Source organism: Synchiropus splendidus, chromosome 7 (assembly GCF_027744825.2).
Source record: "Synchiropus splendidus isolate RoL2022-P1 chromosome 7, RoL_Sspl_1.0, whole genome shotgun sequence".
Classification (NCBI taxonomy): domain Eukaryota; kingdom Metazoa; phylum Chordata; class Actinopteri; order Syngnathiformes; family Callionymidae; genus Synchiropus; species Synchiropus splendidus.
In genome coordinates, this window is record NC_071340.1 from 10770323 (window position 1) to 10784254 (window position 13932).

Here is a 13932-nt window from a genome sequence, read left to right on the forward strand (position 1 = left end):
CTCTTCCGTGTGTCACGCACCGCACCTCACCTTTGACTCTCACCCTGTCTGGCAACCACACTGAGGTGATCTCCTTCCTGGTTCTTCCGGCCTCCTCATCCCCATTGGTCCTTGGTTTTCCCTGGCTCTCTCTTCACAATCCTCACATCGATTGGTCTACATCCAAGGTTTCAGGTTGGAGCACTTTTTGTCACTCTCACTGCCTCCGTTCTGCGCACTCCGCTCTCCCTCATCCACTTCCTCCCTCCCCTCCCGACCTCTCACGTGTTCCCTCTTGCTACCACGATCTGGGGCAGGTTTTTAGCAAAGATCAGGCCCTGTCTCTCCCCCCGCATCGTCCCTACGATTGCGCCATTGATCTGGTTCCTGGGGCTCCTTTTCCCGCTAGCAGACTCTATAATGTCTCTCGACCTGAGAGAGAAGCACTCGAAAACTATATCAACGAATCTCTTGCGGCAGGCCTGATCCGTCCCTCCTCCTCCCCCCTGGGGGCGGGATTCTTCTTCGTGAGTAAAAGAGACAAGACCTTACGCCCTTGCGTTGACTATCGTGGCCTAAATTCAATCACCATCAGAAATCAGTATCCCCTTCCTCTCATCGACCCCGCTTTTGAACCTCTGAATCAGGCCACAATCTTCTCCAAACTCGATCTCCGTAACGCCTATCACTTGGTTCGCATACGAGAGGGAGACGAGTGGAAGACTGCTTTTAAGACCCCCCTGGGACACTTTGAATATCGAGTCATGCCTTTTGGTTTAACCAACGCCCCAGCTGTTTTTCAAGCTTTAGTTAATGATGTTCTCAGGGACATGATTAATCACTTTGTGTATGTGTACTTGGATGACATCCTGATTTTCTCGAGAGGGGAGGAGGAACATCAGGAACATGTCCGCCTCGTACTTCAGAGGTTGCTGGAGAATAAGTTATTCTGCAAAGCTGAGAAGTGTGAATTCCACGCCAAACAGGTCAGTTTCCTGGGTTTTATTCTGGGAGAGGGACGTCTTATTCCAGATCCAGCTAAGACTGAAGCAATCTCAAACTGGAAAACTCCCACCAACCGCAAACAGCTCCAGCAGTTCCTTGGATTTGCTAACTTTTACCGCCGATTCATTCGGAACTATAGCAAGGTTGCCGCCCCACTGACCTCACTTACTTCGACCAAGAAGGAATTTTCCTGGACTCCTGAAGCTGAACAAGCCTTCACTAACCTACGAACTCTATTCTCCTCCGCCCCCATCCTTCGTCATCCAGACCCAAGACTCCAATTCATCGTGGAAGTGGACGCTTCAAACTCTGGGGTGGGTGCGGTGCTTTCCCAGCGGGACCCCAACGACCAAAAGGTACATCCCTGCGCATTCTTCTCTAGAAGACTGACTCCTGCTGAACGGAACTATGACATTGGCAATCGTGAGTTACTGGCGATGGTGGCTGCCCTACAAGAGTGGAGGCACTGGCTAGAGGGCACCGAAACCCCCTTCATGGTACTTACCGACCACAAGAACCTGACCTATCTGCAGAACGCTAAACGCCTTAACTCTCGTCAGGCCCGGTGGGCTCTTTTCCTGGGAAGATTCAATTTTTCCATCACTTACCGTCCAGGGAGCCAAAACCTCAAGCCCGACTCTCTCTCTCGCCTACATGATCCCGCTGATCCTGTTGAGAAGACGGAGACCATTCTTCCAGCGTCCTGTTTCATCCGAGCCGCCAGCTGGGACGTGGAGAGGGCTGTCCTGGAAGCCCAGAAACATCACCCAGCTCCCAGCTCTGGTCCCCCTAATCGCTTGTTCGTCCCCGAACCGACAAGACCACAGATCCTCCAGTGGGGTCATTCTTCCAAACTCGCCTGCCATCCTGGTATGTTCCGCACACTGAATCTCATCAGCCAACGTTTCTGGTGGCCAGGCATGACTCGGGACATCAAGGACTTTTGCAGGGCTTGTACCACCTGCAACAGAGCCAAGTCCTCCCACCGTCCTCCAGCTGGTCTCCTTCAACCACTACCACTTCCTGGTCGTCCTTGGTCCCACATAGCCGTGGACTTTGTAACTGGTCTTCCTCCTTCAGCAGGCATGACCACTATCATGACAGTGGTGGACCGCTTCTCTAAGATGGCACACTTCATCCCCCTGCCGAAACTGCCATCCGCTCTTGAGACTGCTGATCTGCTGGTTCTACACGTCTTCCGCCTTCACGGGATCCCCAGTGACGTGGTCTCAGACAGGGGACCACAATTCTCCTCCCAGGTCTGGCGCTCCTTCCTAAAGGCTCTGGGAGCATCACCAAGCCTTTCCTCCGGCCATCATCCTCAGACCAATGGACAAACGGAAAGGACTAACCAGGATCTTGAGTCTGCACTGAGATGCGTCTCTGCTCAAGACCCTTCCTCCTGGTCATCTCACCTTCCATGGGTAGAATACGCCCATAACACCCTCATCTCATCTGCTACGGGCATGTCTCCCTTCATGGTCGCTTTTGGTTATCAGCCTCCTTTGTTTCCCTCCCAAGAAGCTGCGACCACCGTTCCGTCAGTGACCCACCACCTACAACGCTGCCGAGAGACCTGGTCCCGCGCCAGAGCAGCTCTATCTCTCACCTCGGAACGCAATAAAAGACTAGCAGACCGGAGCCGAATCCCTGCGCCCTCATACCAACCCGGCGACAAGGTCTGGCTTTCTACGCGTGATCTACAGCTTCCGGGTGAGTCACGAAAACTCTCTCCCAGATACATTGGCCCTTTCAAGATCGAGAAGACAATCAACAACTCTGCAGTCAAGTTGAAACTTCCAGACTCTCTTCGCATCCACCCAACCTTCCATGTTTCCTTGCTTAAGCCAGTCTCCTCATCCCCACTCCATGCAGCCTCTGAAACTCCTCCTCCCCCTCCTTTCACCATTGATAATCACCCTGCTTACACGGTCCACAAGATTCTGGATAGCAGACGTCGTGGCCGGGGGGTCCAGTATTTGGTAGACTGGGAGGGCTATGGCCCTGAAGAGCGTTCATGGGTTTCTCGGTCACTCATTTTAGACCCTACCCTCATTTCTGAGTTCCACACTAGTCACCCTGATAGACCTGGTAGAGTGCCTCGAGGCCCTCCTTAAAGGGGGGGTACTGTCATGCGCACATTCGTCACACTTTTATTTTGGTGATTCCCGGTTGTGTCTTGTTTCCGTTTCCCTGTATTTCCCCAGCTTCACTGGCAACTCAGCTGGCGCTCATCGTCTCATCAGCGCTCTCATGGATATCTTCCCGTCAACGCCAGCTCGAGTTACCAGGTGGTTTCGTTTCGTCTCGTACCAATGGTAAATTCTCTCAAGACTCAATTCTCTCGTTGACTTTCTGAACCTTCTAAATTCCTGTGCGCGCTCGAGTTCCGTCTCAGCCGCTTCCTTTGTTCCGCGTTCCTCCTCGCTCCGCTTTCTGTTCACTCCTCTCTCTCTCCTCCGCTATACCTACCCGCGTGTGAGCGTTTTCTGCTAAGCTCATTTCTCATTTATCGTAGAGATCGTTATATCCTCGTGTGAGTGTGTGTTTTGGCCACCACCGAGCGCTTTTTGTTTAGTCAGTCTCGTGAGTTGATCTCCGAGCGTTTTTGTGTTCTCCTCTTTAATAGGCTCGATTCTAATTCGCCTCTCTTTCGTTTCAGATTTTTTCCCAGTCCCTACGTGTAGTTCCCGGTCCACTTTTTGGGTTCCGGCGCCTTTTGTTCTCCTCAGTTCGTCTGTGTAATATATATTGTTCGTCTGTCATTAAATTGTTAATTTAACCTCGTCCTCCGAGTCATCTGTCGGCCAGCAACCACTGCGTTTGGATCTGCCTACTTAGCCATGTCAAAACCACTGGCAAAGACTTGAAAGGGTTTCTGGGAGGTGATTGAATTTTTGTTCTGGTCCACCATCTAGAAACTCGGTCGGCAAGTTCTGCAACACTCCGGTCCAAATAGGCGTATTTGAATTTGACTACTGACAGTATCAATCATTTTACAAATGTCGGGAATATTGGACAAAACAGATGCAGGGCACTGAAGTTGGGTGGAAATGAGGCGGAGCTCTGTGCTCTCCGAGGGCTTCTCCAGTCCCCATCGTTTGCTCTGCAGTCAATGCTTTACAAATGACACTCGGCATCACAGAGTGTCATTTCAACACATTGCGGCGACCACATCAACCCAAATGAACAAACCAAAGACGTCAATAAAACAAAATTTGGTCGCTACTGTTTTCTCTGTAAACTGCTGAAGGAAAAGAAGGCAGAGGCTGATGTCTGTTTTGACCACATGAATCCTGAAATATTTTCTTTTGTGGGCGATTGACTGACAGACTGGAAGCTGATCACGTGCGTCTGCGGTGACACACAATACACACACACACACACACACACACACACCCTGGTGCCAGCGTATTGTTTCCACTGTTTAGTTTTGCGATACCAAGCCCGTCTTCTGCTGAAGTCAGTAGAGGTTTTGATCATGAAGTCATTGGACAGGAGTAGCGGAATAGCTCTGTTCAGTTGTCACGTACACGAGCGGTGTTGAGATGTGGACGTTAAACTCCTCACACACAGTCGCTGGCGATACAAAGAGCTTTGTGTCTGCTGTTAAAATCAGGTCATTGTGTTGCTGAACTCCAGGTTCTGCTGTCCGCCCTTTCTCTGGACACTCACTCACAATCTTGGGCCGCAACATGTGAATTCCCCTCGCAGGGTGGAGGAGAGCAGACCAAAGGAAGACGCCAGCACATTTGTGGAAGTGACCCGGAGCAAGGCAATTAACACCCAGCTGGCCGAGAAGAAACGCTCAGCCAGAAACTGCGCGGAAACCTTTTGCTCCCAGAGGTGCAAATGTGTGCAGCAGATCGTAGGTGTTGGTGAAAAGCAGCTTTCCACAAACTCACCTGAGTAAATACAAGTAAATAAACAAGAGCTCAATGCTTTTTGAGAGACTCACCACAGCTCAGGTTTTGAGGCGGTTCAAGGTGTCTGAAGAGCAAAGGGAGAAGTCTTGCCCTCATTTATGTAGCTACTCCGTTGCTGCACATCACAGAAGTTTAATTTTTTGGTTTGAATATAGATACAAATAAGCCGCGACTCCAGAGCAAACCACTTTTTGAGAGTGAAACTTGTCAGAGTTTGCACAGGTCTGCAGCATGACTCCGTTCACTCAGTCACTATAGCCTCATTCCGCTCAGTTGGATCAATGAAATGTCAGGATTTTTCGGCTTTCCGCGCACCGCCACATGAGTCCTGTAACGTTAAGACCGTACATAAGCATCGTAATGCCTCATTATCGCTAGGTCAGCGCAAGAGAACGGTGTAGCCGCTCAGCCTGTAAATTCAACACCTCTCTCATTCATCGAGGTTTGTACAGCTGGCGCTCTGAATCGGGCTCAGAGCTCCTACACATGCAGACGTGCAGCGCCGCGATGGGATCACAGACACACACCCGTACTGTGACATCACCACACACCGCCGCTTCCTGCCTAACCTTCAGCCCCCACCTTGGGAAATCACCCAGCGCCTGTCCAGCCACCCGGCCGTGAAATACACACCCCTGGAAATCTACCAGGGAGGGTGGAGGGGCTCGGGCAGTTGGGGTGCTGAGGGGCCAGGAGGCGGCGAGAAGCAAGCGTGTAAGGTTTGGAGATGGAAAATAAGGGAGCACAAAGAGGAGGGGTGCGAGGGGTGTTGATTAAGGGGGTATGGGTGTTGAGAGATGGAATTGAAGAGGGATTAAATGGACACTAGTTTTCGGGAGAGAAACAGAGAAGGGGGGGGCATGAAAGGAGGTCAGGGGTGCACTTTGGCCTTGAGACTGGGGCGCCGTCACGCTTCACGTCCCTAAAATCCACTTGGGCCTGTCGCTCTGGACGCAAGCAGTCCAGCCTTTGTTACGGTGGAGGAGTGGGAAGTGACAAGCATACCGAGATGTCTGACATGTCAGAGCAGTTGGCTGGGAGACCCCAACTCTGGTCAGGTCTGACGCGGCCCATCTGGAGCTCTGGATCCAGTCCAAGCTCTTTTAAATGATGAGAAGCACCGGAGAGATGCTCGACTGCACCTCAAGGAGAAAACAACATCAAGTTGGATCGGGATTTTGCATCCTGCTTCCGCGGAGTGAGAATCTTCAGGGAATCTGTTTACCAGTGTGTCGACGATCAGAGAGGCACAGCGTGTTCAAGTATCAAAATCATCGTCGGGAAATGCAGCTGTGAGTCGATCGATATCTGCAGGAGTGTTATGGACGACTGATGGATAAACTCCAGCCAACAGGTGGTGCATATTTCTGCTGAATTCAGGCAAAGTTGTGGGGTGATGATCTCTGCCCAGGTGCTGTACATTTAGCTGGGTAAGGGTGGGAGGCTTTGAGGCTACTGCCCGGCGTTTGTGATGTTTGTGTGGAGTCGTCCTGTACGCGTAGTTTTCAGCATCTAGCGCCAAGTCGCCTGAGGTGAGTAGCTCACCCCCGCCATGGAGAGCTTCTCCCCCGCGGTGCAGCTCTGCAGGCGGGAGCAAGTCCACGACCAAAACTTGGTTTGCTTGTCTTCACATGTTGGAATCGAACAGCCGTGTAAAGCCCCTTAAGAAGCTTCTTATTATCTATCAGCTGGATAACAGTTTTAGTTTTAAAAATTGAACATACACTTTCATGACAGAACGATGGAGGGAGTGATCCTTGTCTGACCCACGACGCTAAAGACTGTCTGCGCCGCACAGCTAACAAAGCTAACAGTGCTAACGCTGAACATGAGGCCTCTCTTCAAAACTTTATTGATACTCCTGGACTGTCAAAGTTTGCTTTGTGGTTTAAAAGTTGGCGAAAAACTAAATGCACAACAAAATAAATGCGCTCCAAAATGTGAAGGGAGGTCATTGTTTTTATGAAGCAAGTTCAGGCAAAGAATGCTAAGGATTTGTCTGGAAACGCAAAATTACAATAAAATCATGCAAAAGAGATGTGATACAATTGAAACAGTTATTTAAAGTTAGTAAATCATGATATATTTTGCCATAATTCCCGCCTCTTTCTGGACACCTTTGAAACAAATACATTCTCTGCACTTTGTTTCAGCCTGGCAAAACAGCAACCGAGTGTCAGTAGCTACAGTTTTTCACAAATGAATAGAGATTCTCTATAGGACTTTAAGCACAAGTGCTGAGGTTCCTTTGGTGGTGTGCCTCGGGATTTTTTCAATGAAACAATGAAGGGTTCTGTGGCTAGAAAAAGGTTGAGAAACCCACTTCTTAACTTCACCATCATCATTAGAGCCCGACAGATCGATCGTAGTGCACAAGCTAAGTCATTATTATTATCATTATTAATACTAAAATGTTTGGCGTTTTTATTTCCATTCATGAGGGGGGTCTCAAACGTGAGGCTTGTGGATCATTTGTGTCTCAGGGGATGCAGTTCTGTGGTCTGCCACTGGTTGTCAAATTGTAGAACGGGTGCGGTTCAAATATCTTAAAAAAGGATACGTTTGCACGTAATGACGTGTATCTGGTACGAGGGGCTGCCCTCAATCCAGTCTCTATCTAATGTGCCAGAATGATGTGATGATGCTGTTTCATAAGTGAAATGCTGATGAATAAACAGAGTCGATCATATGCGATCTCTTTCCGTCTGCCTTCACGGTGCTGGAGAATTCATCTTGCCGCACGACAAGTCATAAATCCCACTTCCAACTTCACACTTAAACGGTAATGGGAAAGCAGCATCTGACTGGGCGACCCAATTCGGCCCTCAGGCCAAGCGTTTGTTATGCTGCTGGACCAAAGACACAGTGGTCACTGAGCTCATCATTGCAGGAAAACATCTGCTGTCGGACCCCACCTGGCTTAGGGCCGCAAACCTGCGAGATGAGAGCCACACGTTGGCCAATCTGGACGTATTCATCCTCGCGGCTTCCTCTCGCACGGCCGTCTTTAAATCCACCCGTTGAAAGGAAGTGATGAAACGGAGCAATTATGTTTCCATTTGTGCTATTCACGTGAAACCAGGTGTAAAATTTCCAATCTGTGCACCTGCTGTAGCTGCAATTCATTCCGCGTCCTCAAGAGCGTTGCTTGTTAGATCGTAATGCCCCAAATATGCGATACATCTACGGTCGTATGGACCTTGGAAGGGATTGTTTTCCTAAAAATCCACTTCCACAAATGACAATGCACAAGTCATGATCCAAAGCAACACGAGTGCAGAGGCGTCGCGGTGATGAGAAGAGGAGCGAGAAGCGCCTAAAAGAGAAGCTTCATCTGATATTAAGACGTTTAGGAATATGAGAGGGGAAACAACCGGATTTTTTTTGTTTGTTTCTGGGTAGAAAACAGATAGGCGAGTCATCTGAAGTCGGGCTAGAGATTAATTTTCATTTTCCAAACACTCTGTGCGGATAAATATTCATGAAGCACCTTGAAGCGGCGACGTTACGCAGCGGTCAGCAGGGAAAACCAGCCCAGCTCCGTTCCTTTCTGTTTCGGGGGGTTTGATTAAAGACTCACTGTCCGTGACCTTTCCAGTCTAAAACAAAGATTTGCACAATTAACTACTTTTAAATGTCATCCAACTGCCAAATCTGCATATGAGCAGCGCGGCGGAATGAGGCTGTTTTGCAGAGAAACGGTTGCTCCTCCTGCTGCCACCGAGAGCGGCTTTCTGTCTTATTTCAGGCAGGAAGGAAATGTAAATGTCAACATATCTGCTGCGCCGATCCTTCTGTTGCTCATTAACCTTTGTCGCTTCAGAACGGAGACGGAGCGCTGCCTAAACGCCGCAAGTTACTCCGGCTTGAAGGACCAGGAGACGCCGCCACCAGAAACAGTAACCGGAGCCACTTTAATATTCATGTTAACACACCAATTCTGCCGACACTTTTTCACCTCTGGCTGTTTTACTTCTGCTTCCCCAACGCTAAATTAGCGGGATTAACAAACCTCATTTATTTTATCGGGGCGGGAAGAGCGAGCTGGTTAAGTTCAAGCCCCAGGTCAAAGGAGGAGAACAGGATTGCTCACCAGAGATCTATCATCTTCAATTTCCACATGTAATGAGTGAAGACAGAGGGAGGAAATCTGCGCTCCCCAGTCCAAAACTGTCCTCTGGTGAGCACCACACGTCTCTCTGGATTCAGAATCTGGTTCAGCTGGTGGGAGTGTCGGTCACTGAGTCAACCCATTAACTTCTGGCTTTAGTTTACTGCAGAGTCCACCGGCCCAATGTCGCTGGTGGAAGCCCAGGATAAACAAGCCATCAATCCCAGGGGGCGCCGATGATGATGGATGCGGGGTATGATGATGAATATCAGAGCCAGAGACAAATGATTGACAGGAATCGGAAGAGAAAGAATTGATGGTTTTGAAACTCTGGCAGAGCGCATCTGTATACAGATGAAAACTTCTGTTCTAGAAGTACTAAAGTTAAATAACATCGATCCTCTGTAAGAGATGACAGACTGAAACATGAATAAGAACAATGTATTTTGTTTGTTTATTTGTCTGAACATCTTCTGGAACCGCACCACAATCGTCAAATAATCTTCACGTGAAAGTGAAAGTCACCACATGTTCAGACCTGAACATCACAGATCACTGACTTGTTCCAAACATGTGTTTCCCATGGACAAGGAAACAGCAAGTCAAAATCCAGGTTATTGCACGAGGCTTGATATGATCCACAGAATGTGGTGTTGGCAAGATCAACCTTGTGATATTTTTATTTATTTTATTTTACTTCTGTCCAGGATTCATAAGTGTGTGACATCTGCTTCTGTTCATCTCAGTGATCTCCAGTCACCGAAGCTCTTTCCTCGACTCTCACACTATATCACCTCCTCCTGGTTGACCTTCCTGCTCTGAGTCGGACCCATAACCAGTGCAGTCATCTCCATGGCTCACCAGGTTATTCACCCAATAGTGCCACTGAAACAGAACATCTAAATAAATACAGTTCATTTAAGTATTTAACCTCTGAAATTGCGTCAACTGTTGCAGTGCATTATGGACTTTCAAAAATGGATGCTGTGAGTGCTTGATACCATTGGGCTACGATGCTTGAAGTCGTGGAGGAGAGGGATGGTGATGTTTGTGAACTTGTGGTCTGATATCTGGAGCTGACATGGACCCACGTTCCTTCTGTCACTTTTGCTAACAGCCAAATAACATTGTGGACTCAGGCAGACGAAATGTTTGGACTCTCCATTAGAAATACAGTCAGGTGAGGGGCCAAGTCATTTGGGCGAGACTCAGATGAGAACAGATAATCCTCCACCTCCCGGGAGCCTTGCTGGTGAGTAATCTGTGGTGCCCAAAAGGAGGAGGCCCTGGTGTGGCTGGGAAGAACTTGGGTACAGGAGAGAGAAGTATGGCCTTCCTGGCTCCGGGTGCTGCCCCAGCGACCTGACCATGCATAAGCTGGGTGAACCAAAACTAAACATCACACTCAGCTTTGACTGGAGATCAGCAGCTCCACATCCACTGTGACCGAACCCCCCGTGACTGAGGTGACCACGCCAACGTCCTTGCAAGTCCACCATGACAAATGCGCTGGATGGTCAGTGTCGATTCTTATCAGCAGCCCATTAAAAATGGATCGAGCGCATGAATATTTACCCAGTTTAATTACCACTGGCTTCTGCCCGTCCCTGCGAAGTCTCCTTCTGTCCAGAGGGCAGTTTGACGGGCGAGCGGCGAGCAGCCGGACGCCTCCTCCACCTTGATGAATATTGCAGGAGTCCGAAGAGTGAGAAGCATCGATGGAATCCACCTCAATCAGCCAGGGAATCGATGGCCAACACTCACATTTGCAGAGGGGCTAATTGGAGCTAGTAAAATTCAGCAGCATGCATCATTTACACTGGGACGAGGCGGAGAGGACCATCGCGCATCTTTAGCAGGGTCTGGGTAAAAAGAACCATCAGTAACATCTGTCCACGCACACGTGCAGGATGAAGGTCCCGTGAACATCTCCATGCTTAAGAAAATATTCTTTAAATTGAGAGGAAAAAAATAGCCGTGTGGACGGCTTCAGTACATTTTTGTTAGAGCAAGGGACTTGAATGCAACTTTTTATTTCTTTTACTTATTCATTTACTTTAATGAACGCTGGGGATTTCTGGATTTTTCTCTAAAGTGAAACATCAACCGGTTTCTTAGTGAAACCCCAAATGAACCGAAAATGTAGAAACATAAACATAACATTTAAAAGAAGAAGAAATATAGAAATCAAATGATTTTTTTTTTTTAATGAATAAAAAGAAGAGGAATGTTCTGTGCGGGATCAAAATCGGATCATTAACAAAGCCGGTCCGCTGGACTCCATCCAAGAGAGGAGGGTCCTGGCTAAGCTACTGGACATCATGGGCAACACCTCCCACCCCTTGGACAAGACTGCAGGGCTTCTTCACTCAGAGACGACTGCACCCTCAGTGCAGAACGGAGCGCCGTCATAAGTCATTCATACCAACTGCTGTCTGAATTCACAACAGTGTTTACATAACATAGCAATGTCTTTGTGCCTCTGTTGGTTGGTAACAACTACTTCTGCCCCCTGCTGCCTCTCTAGCTTTACTGTTTTTTGCTTTTGATTTATTTACTTTTGTTTTTTCTCTTCACTTTATTTTGTACTGTATGTATGTGCATATTTTTTGTATATTGTTTTTATATTGCTTGTATAATTTCAAGATTTTTTTGCTTCTGATTTCGAACGAAAATCCAGAACTCGAAGGCCCCCGAAAAACGACGGAAAAAACATAACATGCGCGGACTGATCAGCCGACGACGCGCTTTGTAACGTGTCCCGTTAGCTACATTTACTGACTGTTTTTTCTTCATACTGAGGTGTAAAACCTTTCCTGTCTCCACACTGGACCGTGGTAGAGTGTCACAGGGGAGGTGCTCGCTCTCCACACCTCCGAGGCTGGAGCGCTCACTCCAGGGTTTGATGTCCTGTTGGAGCTGGGACAGGGATGAGGCGAGTCTGGGACAGAGCGTGACTTGGTTTATGACTTTGTCACAGCCAAACTGCACAGAAGCGCACATTCAGAGCTGGACACGCACCGGGCACCTCTTCACTTCTGGAGAGACGTCACTCACTCGGCAACCCCTCCCACATGCAGCGGCCACACACATAGAGGAACAGCGCACCTGCAGCAGACACTCTACATTCACTCCTACAAAAGACTATTTTAAGGCTTGGAACGCATTATTTCTTTTTCCATTCATTGTAATGGGAAAAATCGATTCAGATTTCGAACAAATCGCTCCTCAAACGGCCATCTGGAACGGATTGTGGTCGAGAACCGAGGTACCACTGTATATATATATATATATATATATATATATATATATATATATATAGACCCGAACAAATGAGACATAGGTCGATGAGTATAAATAAATAGTTTAACACTTGGGCAACAGAGAGCCATAAATCTTGTAGGGATAAAGAAGGAAACCTTCTCACCTTGCTTGTGGAAGCGCAGGGAAGTATAAGAAGTCTGGCAGGTAGGAAATTCATCTTCCGCAATCTGTTCCGAAGATGTCACCACAGAAACAAACAAAACTATCTGCAGAAAGCAGGTACCAACTTGACTTGTGAGGAGGATAAAGTAACAACTTCACTCCTCTCATCATTGTCCCAGAGACAAGGTGAGCGGTTTCCTTTCTTAATCATCAAGTTAAGTGTTTCACTTTCAAAAGCATTTCAGTCGGAAAGCAAAAATTCACTGTGGAAGTCAAGAGCTTGAACAATCTTAAATATTCTCATCTCAAGCAAGTTGCAAAACAATGACGAACTTCCACCAAAAGTGTTGCTGGGTGCTGGAGGAAAGGATGGCGCCAAAGGTTCCACAAGTTCCACAATAGTTGACCTAAAGCTGCTCATCACATCACGTACACTGAAGGTAAAGTGCATAGATGCAGCTTGTTGTTGCCTCTATTGAGCAACCGTCTTCCTCAGCCGTATAATAGCAGCAGATAAAGACCTGCTTCGTGGTGAAAACCTCTATACAACATTATGATGGACAGTCAGTGACCCAGTCGATCGCAGACATGGTGCTTTGTGATGTTGACAGCAGGCTTAGCCTTGAGGAAGCATTCAGCTGCACAAGCAAAACACTTTGTATCGGGGAGAAAAGCGAGAGGGGGGTTTGGCGGTGGATGTTCTGTTTGGAGGCTCCACAACAACACATAGGCTTCCCACCTGACAACTCTAATTGCTTCCCATGTGCTTCAATGAGCTTTAGCTCACCCCGTTACGAGTCAGCTAATGTGGTCAACTTTTGATACACAAGAGCCGGCAAAACTGTCATTACTGGAATATAATTCCACGACTAACAATATGAAAATGTTCCAGATAGCAGCAGGCCGCCTTTAATTGGAGGAACGACAACTTCTCTTCTTTTGATCATTGAGTGCAGAGAAGAAAACATTCTTCAAGTATTTCAACAGAAATAGTTAAACTCTTCGTATTAGTTTACGTATTTTAAAATCATTACTTTACCTACTATGGTATAATTTGTCATCATAAAATAGATAGCTACAAATAAAATTACGTTGGACGTAGACGCCTAGAAGTGAAAAAAATGTATGTTAAGTTACATGATGTTTACTTATTTACTTTTAGCAGAGGAATAATAAAGGCATTGGTCTATCATTTAGGGTTTCTTTGAAAAGCATGTTAGAACAGTAAGCAAGCCAGCAAGGTTGCTCCTGGTACTTCATTTTATTCAAAAACCCACCTGTCTCGTGGTGAAATTCAAAACATCTGTATCACGGATGGTCTTCTTCCTTGCATCAGGAGACGTCAGCAGAAGTGATTTTTCTATTGTTGCATCGCTGGTGAACTCGATCAAAAAGTCCTGACCTCTCCATCAGCTGTTTGGAGGAATTTTTTGTCATTTTTCTACAAGTAGCAAGAGAAAAAATAACCTTTGTCCACAAACAGGA